Source organism: Ambystoma mexicanum, chromosome 2p (assembly GCF_040938575.1).
Source record: "Ambystoma mexicanum isolate Mex_15411 chromosome 2p, UKY_AmexF1_1, whole genome shotgun sequence".
NCBI lineage: Eukaryota > Metazoa > Chordata > Amphibia > Caudata > Ambystomatidae > Ambystoma > Ambystoma mexicanum.
In genome coordinates this window covers 595613821-595629196 of record NC_090923.1, presented here as the reverse complement: position 1 = coordinate 595629196, position 15376 = coordinate 595613821, and the positions used below count along the sequence as shown (strand labels likewise).

The 15376-nt window shown below is 44.4% G+C and overlaps 1 protein-coding gene across 3 annotated transcripts in view; it reads left to right on the top strand.

Annotated features, from left to right (window-relative positions):
• Positions 1 to 518: 518 nt before the first annotated feature.
• DCAF1 (DDB1 and CUL4 associated factor 1) overlaps positions 519 to 15376 on the top strand; it is a 1932496-nt gene continuing 1917638 nt past the window's right edge. For all 3 annotated transcript variants that reach the window (XM_069644104.1, XM_069644105.1, XM_069644103.1), the window contains exon 1: positions 519 to 650. The gene's annotated coding sequence lies outside the window, so the exon portion shown is untranslated. The remainder of the gene's footprint in view (positions 651 to 15376) is intronic.

The window sequence follows — 15376 nt, the reverse complement described above, 5'->3', positions numbered from 1 at the left end:
CCCCCACCACTCACCTCCGCCCCCCTCTTGCAATGCTGGATACTGCCCTGACTGGACAATACAGGGAGGCTTAAAAAACATTTCACATAAGCTGTAACTGTCATATTATTACCACAATGGGGCGCAGCTCGACATTTCATGAACTGTAACGAGTCATTAATGGCTTCTTCAGTCGAAGCCTCGTATTTTAATGACAGGTTAAAGTGTATGAAACGCAGAGCTTCGTTCCGTTGTGGGTATAGATTATTCTGAGAGAAAGCTTTACATCAAATGCTTCCTCAAAAGCAGCCTCGCATTTTAACGCAAACCTTTCTCTCAGAATAAACGTATTTCACTATTACAACAGCGGAGGCAGGCAGCTCATTCGGTACTCTGCTGCTTTTGTCTGTAACAACTCGGAAGAGGGGTTGGTGCTCATGCTCACAGGGGCGGTGCTAAGGCTGAATACAGCCAATCAGCAATAAGCCGAACACAGCCGAAGACCAGGGGATACCGGATCGGTGTGGGATACCAAATATTACATAACACCGGGTTCATGACGCTAGTTTGGGGCGCGTAGCCGTGACGTGAAACGAGCGGGACTGCTAGAAGCCTGAAGTGTGTGTGTGAAAGAAGCTGAAAGAGGGGCAACGCAAGGAGCGAGGCCACTGGCAAGTACAGGGGAAAGCGCAAAACTGGTTATGGGAAAGAGGGACAGGGGGCAGAGATTGTGGAGTGGGAGGTCTTGTATAATGAGGCTTCTGACGCTACCCACGTGTTTGTCATGGAAGGGTAGCTCAGAGCACTCACTTTTACAGCTCCTTGCAGTGAAATGCAGCTCCTCTATTTATAGCGCGTAGGGCGAGTAAACAATGCAAACTTAGCTACACGTAACAGAGTAGCCACTGTCACTTACTCAAAGGCATATACACATAAGTAATGGGTGTCTTAGGGCTGTCAAATGAGGGGGTGGCTGAATAACAAACCTGCTATGGAGAGTCCTCACCTGTTGTTGCTTGGTCACACAGGGACCTGGGGGTGGAAATTAAAGAGCCGTAGGGAGCCCCAAAACATGTCATTGTGATCGCGATTGGGACCCCTGCAGTACTGTCACTGTGTTTCATATCATGTCCTTGTCAGGAATCAATTGATTTGATGGTATGCTATATGTGAATCTCACTATTAGTATATATTAATGAGCACAATTGTCAGTAAATCATGCGTTATTTGGAAGTGTCCCGTTGAGAACTTGGGGCTGTTGTCAGCCGAGCCATGATGCGTGTGAGATTTCATGTCGTAACAACATTATCTTTATCGGGTGCAAGTGTTGGATAAACGCGTGTAGGTTTCATGGTTGAACTAGTAATTTTCTTAAGCAAAACAGTGTACAGGACGAACACAAGCAGACCAGGGTTTCCTTAGAGGTATCTTGCTACAAGCATGAAGATCTGCAGCCTATTCTAATAGGTCCTTCTCTCTTCCTAAGGGATCTGTGACATTTACCCTCATGGGACATTGAACCACATATTTTTTTGGTGGCGGGTGCGCACGCCCCTATACTCGCCCCTTTTCCGCCCACACTCCTACTCCTAAACCCCTCTCTTCTGTACTCCTTAAGCCTGCTGCCCTTCTAAAAAAAGCCATAAAATGTCCCATGGGCAATTGGAGGGACCTTAAGCCATGAAGTTTCAAAAAAGAATGCCAACAAAGTTCCAACACCTTATCTTCCTTACTTTCTGTCTAGTTTATAGCCATAGGCTTTGGTCTTTCAATTCATGTTAAGGCATGACAACTGCTTCCCAAACATCAAATTAGCTCACTCCGTCCAGGCCTGGACCACTTTCAGCCTAGTCTCCTGTATCCTCTTCCAAGCTATCCTGACTTTCTTTCAGGTGTTATTACTGTGGGATCCGCATCCTGGCGCCTCCCCTTAAATCAAGGGAGCGTGAGCAAGCACGTCAATCTCCCCTGGGATTCTCTCTTTTTGCCTCCTTTCTCCTTTTTTATAGCTACTAGGTTGGGGCTGTATGGCTGTTCTAGGTTATTTCCTGTAGCCCATTCTGCAGCTGCCGTGTGCTGCAGGTGCCGTTGATGCTGCAGTGGGATGACTCTTTCAGTTAAGCAGTCTGTTTTGCAAGCCCTCAAAGTTTGCGGACTTCACCTTTTCTTACATTGACAATTATTCTGAGTATCTGGGACCTTCAATAAAGATTTCTGGAATCTGTTAATTTTTTTTTATTGTACATGGTTTATTTTAAACCTTATACAGCAAACAAAAGATCAATCACAATTTATCATTACAATTATTTTTTTAAAACTAGTACATAATTTAAAAGGGAAAGAGAAAAAAGAAGGAAAAGTAAAATAGGTCAACAATCAATCAAAATTTTACAATCTACTGCTTTTTACAATTTCATTGTTATTTCAATAAGCCTAATTTGTGTATTTTGTTGAAATTGTACAGTTCTGATCAAAAGTTGAGTACAAGTTCCTGCTAATAAATATTTTCAAAAAGTTTCTTCATTCAAAGTATTTGGATCATGAACGTAGAGACTAAGAAATTCCATTCTCAGTATCTGGAGTTGCGGCCACATAACCATAAGCAGTTTTAGGGATTCAGTGACAGTTCCACAATATCGGCAATTCATATTTTCTACTGAACCCTGAGAGAATAAAACCTCACGTGTGTGGGCAGGTTGAAATGTGCTCTCATAAATGTCTCTCCATACCTACTGTCTGGGCATTGCGTCAGGTATTTAAGTGTAGAGCCCCTTCTCCTGGCCTCTAGGCTTATTTCTCTATAGGATTTATATCTGGTTCTTTCTTTGCCAATTACGGTCTAGGAGTTTCCTTTTTACTTTTTTAGGATTGTCTAACAGAATTCTAATTAAGATCTCGTACAGAGACATTATTTCCTGATCGTTTATTTTAAAAGGGGCAAATGGACTTTCAACATAATCTGCCATCTGTTTCCCCATCAAGGCGTATAAAGTAGTCGCTACACTCCCTACAAGTTTTTGATAGCTTAATTTTTCTGAAGAAACTATTACTATATTTATACAATTTAAGCCCTATTCAAACCGCAATATTGAGACTGGAACACAATTCAGACGAGCGAGAACCTTTCTGCAGATTAATCCATTCCCTATTTCCGGGCCATAAAGGACGGATGGTATTACTTTGGATACATGGAACTGGAGTAGCAGGGTTATATTAAAGCAGCAATATTTACTCCTAATATACACCATTTGTGCTGCAAGTTGTTTCACTTTTGCCCAAACAACTTCCTTTCGGATTCCATAGTTCAGTGGTGCAACCAAAGTGATCCTCCGGTATTTCACTGTTTGCAGTACCTGCAATGTAGATACCCCCCATTCAACTATTACATTTAGTTGGATTTTTCTTTCTCCCATTGTAGCATAGTATATTAGATTTCAAAGGGTTTGCCACTAGACTGTTATCTTTATATAATCCTCAAATGTATTAAGGAGTCTCTTTAATCCCAAAGGAGTTTTGTCTAGTAGGAGCACATCATCTGCATATGCTAACCAATTACATCATTCTCCTTCTACACTTGGTTGCGCAAATGATGCCCCCTCTCGTGCTTCCCCCAGGTCCGATGGGTACAAATTGAAGAGACAGGCAGCCAATGTACACCCCTGTCTGAGGCCTCATGCTGTTCTAATTTTTTTCGATGTCTCCACAGTAGCACTCAGCCTCACTTTGATCGTAGTATTGGTGTGATGTCTCCATAGTAGCACTCAGCTTGACTTTGATCGAAGTATATTGGTGTGTATTTTTATTATGATGTCAATAATCTGCGTTGGTAAACCCCACTTGTACAACTTCCGTAACATCCTTTCTATGTTTATTGTGTCAAAGGCCAAACTCAAGTCTACACTTGCCACATATAGGGGGGTCTTTCCCTTTAGTGCTTGCTTGATCACTGGGGGATTGGATGAATAGCCCATTTGCGTCCGTGCCAATTCCCCTCCTGAACACACTCTGGAATTTAGATGACCTAAAAGATTTCAAGGTCCAGTCTTCTATTCTTCGCAGTACACATTTTGCGAAGACTTTGCTTTATACGTCCAGGAGGGCGATCACTCTATAGTTCGCTGGGTCAAGGCGTTTCCATTTATTGTAGATGGGCACATGAATGTGGAACATATTAGTTTCTACAATGCTCTGAAATAGTTTGCAGGATCGATACCCGTATATTGATACCTTGCTTCATTACTATGTTGCAGAGACCATTTGGGCCTGGGATCACAGGAATTTGAACCTGAAGAGATAATATCTTCTACGATCTCTAAAGCGAGATCAATATCCCATTTTTCATAACAGGTGAATTTACATTAATCCAATTGTCACTTTTTGTAGAGATTTTCTTTTTTTGTTGAAAACTTTATATTTTCCAATAAAACGTATAACAGGATCCACAATAGGTAACAATTCTCAAGTTCTAACATTCGTATTTACAAAAAGTACAAACTATCAATGAGTTAAATGAGTAATTCCTAAAAGATTATAATTATCCACTGAGCATATTAACAAACATACCAATACCCTATTGTCGTCAACCCTCTATACACAATTAGTATATTTGTATAAGATCTAAAACGAGGAAAAAAGAGGGAAAAAAGATAAACTAAGCACCCCACACAAAACATAAACACACCCCACACCCAGCATACCTTATATTTGTCATAACCCACATGAACACGCAGCTATCAGATGTTATTCACTAAACCCACTTCTATGCACCTTACAAATCATTAAAGGGCGACCAGATAGCCAAATAAATCTCTTCCTGATTCTCCTATAATACATATACTTTTCAAAATCTGATAGCTGCATATCATTGACCCAATCGTCCACCTGTAGCTTTTTCCTAGTTTTCTACAATCGCTAAATTTGTTTCACTGCCACTATTAAAGCTTTATTAATCCAATACCTATACCTTCTAGCAGTCATACATCTTCCTCTATCTGATAAAAGAATTGTTGACAAGGGTGTCCTCGGAAAGCTTATAGACAATACTGTATCCAACCGATCTCCCCCCCCCCGAAACTCATTGATCTCTAAAAATTCCACATCATGTGAACCATAGTCCCTCTCTCTTTCCTACATCCCCCAGCATACCTCATTATCTATGAGACCAACTCCATGCATACGCACAGGTGTCCAATACAGATCACCCAGCATTTTCTGATGAAATGGGCGTAAATTCAAATCCTATGTACTCCTATAGCCCCTCTGTAGTATCTCTCCCCTCCCACCCCCCCAATTCGTCTTCCAAAATTGGGCACTGCAACTAATTTTCCCATTTTTCTTTCAGTCTATACCATGACTTAACAGTAGTATCTTCTGGAGGCATTATGTTGACATTAGAAGATACTGCACGTGGAAATTATTTCAGTACTTTACATAAGACCGGTTCAGTTTCCAGTGAACCTGACAACATTCCTAGTCTTTGACAGAGAAGTAGCTTAACTTTGTTATACCTAGCCAACTCCCTCATTCCCAAACCAAACTTCCTCTGCAACTCTAAAAAGGGAACCATCCGTCTGTCCTATATAATGTCCTCTATCCTTAAAATGCCTTTAACAATCCAACTACTCCAATGTAGAGTTTTGTTTGCCAGTTGAAGACTAGGATTACCCCAAATTGAAGCTTTGTAATGCAAATAAATATTCTGATCATTATTTATCAACCAAGATTTTCTAATTATCTACACCACAACTCTTCTGGTACTGGATTTGTCATCTCAAGACTGGTTTTTGTCCCCGAGACTAGACGGAGGGTCCGAATTTGACATCTGACACTACTATGTAGTCGATCCATCACTGCAAGTCATTCCTTTGCCATGTTGGCTTAGGGGGAATTTCTCCTGATATCTGGCCATTCAATATCTGCATCCCCAGTTCTCTCAGAACTCCCTCCACTTTCGACCTTGTTGGATTGGTCACATCTCATAATCAGTTAGATGACCTACGTTGCCTACTTTACATGCATTTAATGGGAGACGGTGTGAGTTTAGATCCCCTGCGAATACCTCAAATCTTGGGCATTTTGCTTTGTAAGTTCCCATGATATCTTCCAAATTCACCAAAAAGTTACTCGGTTCAATGTGGGTCTGGTGCCAGTATATGTTTATCACGTGGATGTATTTCTGGATCTGCATAGGTTCTAATTCTATTTCCACAGCTAGAATCCCCCTAGTCTCGTGGGTGTTCATGCTTCCCTTCAGGCCAATACCTTGTTTAATTTCTATGCATAGGCCTAGGCCACCAGAGGTCGGCCCTCATTCATTCTTGTGGCTCCATGTGTAAACATGTGATGACCATCCCACAAGAGTTTCATAGCGCAGGTCTCCTGCAAACATACTACAGAGTACTTATTCAGGGTTTCTATGAGGGTAGATTCTCGTGTTAATTTCTCAAATCCTCTAATATTCCACGATGCTGTACAACATTTCTGGGCCTTGGGTTCGTAGTAGGTTTTCCCTGGGCATCCGGGCGAGGCTTAATAGTCTCGCCTTCTAGACCAGGAGGGCTCTCGTCTTTTCCATCTGACATCTCTCTTAGGTGTCACTCTTTTTCGATCAGGGCACACCTCCCTTCTCTCCTGGGATGTTGTTTGATCTGCCCAGTTCAGCAATTTCCCTCCTCTCCTCAATTTGTCAAATAGCCCCGCACTCCAAGGGCCCCTGGACTCTTTGTCATCGTAATTTGGGCAGGGTCTAATTTCAAAGCCCATTGTTTTAAACAGTTCTCCATCCTGCAGTATCATCTTGTATACTATCTTTGAGGGTATCTTTATCTTAGCAGTGTCAACTCCTAGATCTTATATGAAATTTGACCTGGCCAATATCTTTAGAGAAGATCAGGGACAAGGCTGGGATTGCATTAATTATCGTGAGTATATTTGTACGGTTCAAGACCAGGCCTGGGCATAGTCTCGAATCGAGAACATACTCCATAATCATGTATGATGAGTAATTGTCACTTGTGTCTGATACGTTGGAGTTTTGTTGCTCCCTGTCTTGCCCTCCTCTATCTATTAAGGTCAGGGAGGGCCTATTGGTGCCCAATGTGGGAATTCTTCTCCTCTCCGGGGCGACATCCCTATCTCTCATCTCGTCTTGCATACTAGTGGTGTTACTGAACCTGTTTCCTGTTAGCATTTTTTTTTTAACTCTCCTCCCCCTCCACGTGTTGCAGGTCAGGCATCTCTTAAGTTGATTTGCAGCAGGCTTTGAGGTTGGCCATGGGCCGGCTGGTACCCTGGACACATCAAAGTCTGGTCTCTCACTTGGAGAGCTGTTACACACATTTGCATGTTTGCACCCCCCCACCCTCTCGTGTTGACAGAATGTTCTCCTTTGCATTGATCATACTTGGGTACTACACATAGATTCAGTACTGTATTGCTGTTGTGGGATAGGGAGTTCCCCAGGGGATAGTCGCAACACGCTCTCTTCGTTGTGCACCTGCCTTCAGGGTATGTTGTCAGTAATGTCTCTTGTGTAGGGTAACTTTTCTTGGTGATATTATTTCCATGTTGTCGAGTTTCTTTATTGACTCCTTCCATTTATATGCATGATTTTAGGCCACCAGTTATAGATTTTTCACATTGGCAGTCTTTCATTGCTTTGAGTATTGGCGAGTTAAGAGTCTTGATAGAGACTACATTACTTGCACCCACTATGTTTGTTCCCAATTGGTCATGGCTCGGTTTCTCTTATTGACCATGACTTGTTTTCTCCAGTTGGCAGTTGGGGGTCAGTGGTCTTTAAGGTGCCCCTTCCCAGGGCTCCCCCCAAAATGTAGGTTTGGACGCTTCCGTTGCATTTAGTCAATATACAGTCTGGTTCTTGATTTGACGGCTCTGCTGATATTTTTGATAGTCGTTTAGGTTTTCCCGACGTTATACACTCCATTGGTGTCTGTTTTATTCTTGTTTAAGGATTTTCCATCATTATTCACTTTATTTGTATCTTTCCGCGGCCCCATTGAATTGGTGTCACTTTCCTTTTCTCCTCCATATGTTTCCTCTTACTAGCTGGCAATTTGGCTAGTTTCAACTTGAGGGTACCTGCCAGGTTCGCTGTATTTCTTGGCATCTGTGACATTAGCAGTTTTCCTGTCGCATCATTGATCAATGGCAGATTTTTAAAGGGTGTTTAAGAGATTCCTTCTTGGCACTCTTGGGCCTTTGGACCGTGCATTTAATCGGTAGATTGACCTCATCCTCTGCCCGCCTCCTGCAGTTATCTGGTTATCCGCAGCACGGTCTATTAGAGTAGTAGACTTTCTCCAAATATTCCAAGGACCATTTTATCTCACTCAAGGCAATCGTATGGGCTCCCACCTCTTCCCATACATTGTCGTAGAGTTCGACAAATGAATTCAATACGACATTTAGGGCAGAGATCGTTGGAGAGGTCATTTGGATTCGTTCATCTGCCTCTCTTAGTGTGTAATGTAGTCTGGAGGGTGACTCTTCCATGGAACTGTTTCCCATATCCTTTTCGATGATGGCCGTTAGGTCACTTGGGGACCCCATCACAGATGCGTCACACGTTTGTTGCATTAGACTTTCTCCATTTATTTTAAAAGTTTGGTAAGTTTGTTGTTCTACCATCAGGGTGGGATTATGTGTGTTGAAGAATTCTATCATACTCGGGTCATGTAGGAATTATCGACTGTTGCATTAGCACATATTGGCATACGAGGTCTTATTTCTGTGCTTACTCCTGCTAGGGGAAAAAAGTCTGTGATTCTTTGTCCTGCTATTGGCGATCCTTGCAAGGAAGCTGATGCTTTCCTTGCGCTGTTGCATGAACTCGCGCCATCAATTCTGTTTTGTTTGGTTTCATCAATGCTCTTGTCACAGCTTTTCCTTTCAATTTTGATAGATTTCTATCTGGGCATTGCATCATTTTCATAGTCTCCCGTCCTTTAATGGCTGATACATTTCCGTAATTCACAGGAAGCTCTTCCAGAGTTTCCAACATGTGGATACCATCCATGGCATTACACACCCTTAAATCATTTGGAGTTTCTTCCATGTCTGTGTGATTTGTGAGATTAATCTCATCCGTTAGTGAGCCCTGACTCCTCAGGTCTGGATGGAAACCCGTCTGTGCCATTGTGTCATTAATGCCTTCTTTCATTTTCTCTGTTGGTTTCCTAGAAATGTCTGAGGCGATCTTGTAGTCTCGTATAGGGAACGACTACTGATAGAAAGATTGGCAGTAATACGGGGCTCAAGGGTTATTTAAACCCACAGTCGGCTCTTTCAAATAAGTAAAGGACCCAGTGCTCCAGTTGTCAATTCAAGTTGCCGATAGAGTTAAAGAGAATGAGGGACTCAAAGGTTTCTAAAACCTGCAGTCACCCCTCAGAGAAGTATGGAAAATAGAGTGCTCCAATGTCTTAACACCAGCTTCACGCTATTGGGTTCACACTGGTGATGCTCACAAGGCTGTTCGCCTCTTGTATGCAGTCTTTAGTTTTAAAAAAGGCATGGGGGTGGGGCAATCAAAGGTTTTCTCAGCATACGCATATACACAGTCACTTTGATCCGTCCTTACCCTCTTCAGAGTGAGTTCTGCTTCAGGCAGCTTCCCCTCCCTGCCGCAGTGATGACGGCTGCAAGACTGCTCACACTTGCTCAGACCCAGCTTTGACTCCGTGTACGCTCCAACTAGCAGACATGTTTTTAATGGCATGGTCTTCCCACAGTGAAAACAATGGAATTGTATGGTAGACTGCAAGACTGCTCACACTTGCTCAGACTTGTTTTCATTAGTTATACTGTCCATGACTTTTTTTTGTCTGGGACCATTTAGCAAGGATTCCTTGGAACTGTATGGTGCTAAGCCATGTCCTCTTAACATGGCTTGTATGGGAATGCAACAGCGTTTCTGGTGGGTGGGGAGGCTAGTAACCCCACTGGATCCCTCCTCAGCCACCCTTTGGGAGGAACACTGGGTAGCACCCAGACCAACCCAGTCTCTGATGGCTTTCATCTTCGACATGGAAGAATGAGATGTCCTGATGACTCGACACATGACTGACACTTTTTAATCAATTTAGACAGGTTTTGTTTTGTACTAGGAGATAAATGAGTTCCCCAAGGTCACACACTTTAGTGAAGCGGTTTAGCTGTGATTTTAGCCCAGTCTGAAACTTCGCAATTAACCAGGTTCCAGTTCTTCTTGTATGGAACTGGGTCTGGCAACATTGTTACTCATTCCTTGTTGTACATCAAGGTGCAGTTATTTGTGAATGTTTGAAGAACAGACCTAATACTCTTGTAGACTAGTAGTATACACGACACGAGAAACAAACTTGACCATCTTTTAAAAGGAAAATCATCATAGATGTATATTATACAAAAGGAACATGACTGTAGCTTTTTTCCTCTATACCAGAATACTAATTGATGTGTAAGAAAAATCTCTGTATTTTAAATATTTAACTACACCCAAAAAAAGAAACTATGTAATAAGGTCACCTGCTTCTATTCCTTGTTTGTCTCAGAATTGCAGATTGTGTTTCTTGATGGGAAGAACATTTGAAATCCTAGAATTAGGCAAGCCGTATTTTGTGTCAGATAAGATTGCCAATCGCCTATGATATTTGGTCGGCTTTATACTGTCTAGGGCCTGTGGAGGATCAGAAGAAGGACATTGATGCAGTAAAGGCATGTTCTTACAGGGAAGTTTATTTAAAGTAAAATAAGGCCTAGCTCTCCCTATAACTATGGGGTGTTCGCTGCCTATCTTACTAAGGTGCTCGTCAGTCAGGATGAATCTCCAAAAACCAATTCGACCTCTGTCCAAATCTAAGCTATCTGACCCTACCACTATTATAACTAAGGTCAGGAGAATGACTTCCTTCTCCTGGGGTTCATGTTTTGTCACAAGTTTCTTTTCACTTGTCCTACTCCTTTCAGTAGACCATATGCAAATAGCCTCTTGTCATCTACTGTATCAAGTTTTGCAGTTCCTTTAGGGGACTGGTTCTTATTCTTGCTTGTCTATTTAGGTTCCTTTTCTCTGTATTCTAGGGTTCCTGAATCTGTTACCCTCTTCTCTCTTTTTATGGTAGCTCAAGTTCCAATTACAATTCCCCAGTACCCATGGTTGGAGTTTTGTGTATGTTTTTGGGCTTCCTTGCTTCACAGGTTTGTTCTCCCTAGATGTTTCTTTTTTCTGTGCTGTCTTTATTATCTACGAGATCTGGGTGTGCCTTCCCTTTTTTTCCAAAGTGATAAGGGGTGTTTCGTATTTTTTCTTGCCTCATTCAAACAGTTCTGTTTCATTGGATTGTTTCCAATAGATTGCCCATTAGTACTGGGATGAGTTTTGCTTAACTTATGAGTCGTGCTTGGCTTTCCGATATTCCCATTCGTCGTCTTACCTTCTGAGTTCCGGGGCAACATTTGCAGTACCCGCAGGCCCTTGGATTCTCTTTCCTTCTCTTTGCTGCTCCGCAGCTTGCTTTACACAGAATCTTTTTCCTTGATGTGCCGTTCTCGTCTCTGGGACGTCACATGGATCGTGACTCGGACTGAGAGGTGCTTGCTCCCCTGGATGATGTTGTTGCTGTTGCATGGGCAGACTGCCCACCACTCGGACTTCGTGGTCACGTCACCACCCTTCTTTCTCCTCTGCCTTGCTTGGATTTGTTCTGCTTTAGCACACCAGTTGCTTGTTTCTGGTTTCATGCTGGAGAGGCTCTGCCGCACGTCGACTCTGCGTTCTCCCAGAGCCCCACCTGCTTATGCTGTTGCACACAAGGAGCTTCCCCTGCATCTCTCAGGTTTTTGCTCTCTCTCTGTTCTCAGCCTCCTCTCTCTCACTTGTTGGTCTCGCATCCCTTTTCAGCCTTCTCGTCAAGGTGCGTTGGAGACTTGTATTGAAAGGGATATCTCCTGTTTTTTCAACATGGATATTTTATTTATTATCAAAGAAAGAAACAACAATTAGACAATTGACATCAGTATTGGCAAAAGCGTAAATTATAGCACAGTGCATAACAGTATTGGCAAAATCATAAATTATCGCATAGTTCATTCTTTGCGTCGTCTGGCAGTGGAACCGGGGGGACCAGCGGTGGAGGACTCTGCCTGGAGATAGTGCGTCAGCTTGTGGTTCAATCCAGCCAACGGGTGGTTGGGGGTTTTTGCGTGAGAGCTGGAAAACGTTCTGCGTAAGCCATGAATGGGGTCCAAGTGTTTCGGAAGGGGTTTAGGTTGCCCATGCGAAGTGCTGTAATCTTTTCCGCTGTGACAATGTCCCAGCACTTAGCCCACCATAGCGGGATAGAGGGGCCTTCGGGGTGCTTCCAAAGTCGGGCGAGGGCAATCTTGGCTGCTGTTAACAATTGTGTGCACAAGCGGGCCTTGTTCCCTGATAGTGGCATGTCCCCGTCCCCAGTGTCCCCCAGCAGGATGATTCCGGGGTCCCACAGTATGGAGAGGCCTGTGATTGTCTGAATGTGATTCAGCACTCCTTTCCAATAGTGTGCTGCTTTAGGGCAATCCCATAGAAGATGGAATAGCGATTCCTCTTGAGGGCAGCATCTCCAGCAGTTCGGTGAGGAGCTTGCGCCAGATTTGAACAGTTGGGTTGGAGTGATGTAATACCTTATATCCTCCTTCCCTATTGGTAACACACTGGGTGCTTTTGTGAAGCCTTGACCATATTCTGCTCCATGCCTCTGGCTCCAGGGGGCGCCCCAGGTTCCTCTCCCAATTAATCATATATCATTCCTTCGTCTCTGGGTTTGTCTTTTCCAGGAGTTTGTAGAGAGTGGATATCTTACCCTTCGGAGGGGAGGATGTCAATGTAAGTTCTAGGGGCGTTAGGTTTCTAGAGCCACACTCTTTGACGATGCGCTGAGAGATCCAGTGGCGTATCTGCGAGTAGCGGAATCTTTCCTCCTCGGGGATGTTGAACCTTGCCTTGCAGTCCTCGAACGAGAGGGGCCGGCCCTCTTCCAGAAAGTCCGAGATACTATGGAGACCGCCCGCTTTCCACTTGGCGAAGCTGCGGTTGCAGAGACCTGGTGAGAATCCCGGGTTATCCCAGATAGGTGTCAATGGGCCCAATGAGCTCTTAATTCCCCATTTTCCGGCCGCGGCTCTCCAGCTGTCCACCGTGTTGCATGTTGCTAGTAGCGGGTTCAGGGCGGGGGGAGCCTTCCAGGACTAGATATGTGGCAAGTCAGACAGGGGTGGCTTGCACCATGCTTCCTCCAGTTGCAGCCAGCATGGACGATCCTCGTTGCGAGTCCAGGCAAAAGCGTGTGAGAGTTGGGCCGCTCGTTTGTATCTGGAGATATCCGGGACACCCAGTCCGCCCAGCTGGTGACTTCGGGTCCTTATTTTCTTTGCAATGCAAGGTCTTTTTCCCCCCCAGATGAATTTAATAATTTCTCTCTGCAAGGAGATGAGGTCCTCCTCTGGGATATGGGTTGGGAGTACGAGGCAGTGATACAGCACTCTGGGAAGCAAGTTAATTTTTACTGACCCCCAGGTATTCCAGCGTGGTGTTGGCTCATGGGATGGGGAGTTCGGGGCTAAGGAAGTCTCTCTGTTGCTTTGGTAAATTGATCGGCAAGGCTGAGGACTTATCATAGTTCACTCTGAACCTGGAGACTGCCCCGAATACCTCTAGTTCTTCTAGCAGGGGCTGCAGCGATGGGTCCGGGTCAGTGATGGTTAAGAGGACATTGTCCGCGTAGAGTGCCACTTTGTGCTCTATCCCACCTATGGTGACCCCCCTGATGCTCAGGTTTTGTTGAATCCTCTCGGCGAACGGCTCCATGGACAGGGCGACCACCAGGGGGGACAGCGGGCAGCCCTGGCGGGTGCCTCTGGATATAGGGATGGACTCCGATTTTTCTACCCTTGATTCGAAGTTGTGTGGATGGGGTTGCATAGTTTGCCATAGTCCAGGTAATGAAGTTATGACCCTGTCCCATGCTGGTTTGGGTGCTCTGGATGTAATCCCAATTTACTAGATCAAACGCTTTATGTGTGTCGAGGGGGATGATTAGAAGCGCAGTCCCCATTCTATTTGCAGATTCGATAATGTCTAATGTTCGTCTGATATTATCATGTGTCCCTCTCCCCGGGATAAAACCAGTTTGATCTTTATGTATTAACTCGGGGAGGATCCTACCCAGTCTGGCTGCTAGCACCTTGGAATAGATTTTCCCTTCAGTGTTCATTAGTGTTATTGGCCTATATGAGGCTGCCTGTTCAGGGTCCTTCCCTGGTTTCTGGAGTAGGATAGTGGTTGATTCGGCCATAGAGTTTGTTACTTTCTCGGAGGTCAGGAAGGAGTTGAACAGCAGTGTTAATTGGGGAGCTAGGACGCGTGCAAATGTTTTATAATAAAACCTGATCGTCAGCCCATCCAGGCCTGGGGCAGTGCTCTTTAGTGATTTTATAGCATCTAAGATTTCCTCTGCGGAAATCGGGGCTTCTAAGGAGTTGAGGTGGGCAGTGACAGTTGGGGCGCGGAATGGTAGTAGGTAGTGTTTCCGTTGTGCCATTTCTTCCAAAGAGGAAGGCGGCCCTTGCATAATCGACCTGTGATGACTCACTAAAATTTCTATTATGTCTGGAGTGGTGTATTTGTTTTTCCCATCCGGCCCTTTGAGGCTTGTGATGTTATTCCTACTGTGTGTCTTCTGTAGTTTGTATGCTATTATTCGGTTTGCCTTATTACTTTTATGATAGTAAAATTGTTTTGTATACGCCAAATCCTTTGCGGTGCGGTCGGCCCAGTGCATCTCTGGAGCTCTTCTAGCCTTTTTTTAGTTCCCTGTACGCCTTTCTGGAGTATTGGGCCTTTAATTCCATTTCTAGTGTGGAGACTTTGGATTCCAGAGCCCGCGTGTGGAGCTTGGAGATTCTGAGTTGCTCAGCGGCTGCGCTGATGAACTCCCCCCCCCCCCCCCCCACCACCCCCCTTTTATTACTGGTTTCATAGCCTTTAGTAGCCCTATTGTGACTTCGGGGTTCTTGTTTTCCTTGAAGTAATTAACCAAGGCGTCTTCCGCCTCTCCCCTGATCACCTGGTCCAGCAGAAGGGTATCATTGAGCTTCCAGTATCTGGGAGGTGGGTTGGGACCCCCCTGGATCGAGAGGTCCGCCGAGACTGGTGCGTGATCAGATAACATGCGTGTGTGGATTTCGATTTTGCTGAAGCAGGGGAATAATGTACTAGTGGCTAATAAGAGGTTGATTCAGGAGTGCCCCTGTGCGCGTTTGAATAGTATGTGTAGTCGCGAGTCTCTGGGTTAGCTACGCTCCATATGTCCACTGTGCCCGACTCTCTTAGCAGCCTAGCTCAGGCCAGCCAATGGGC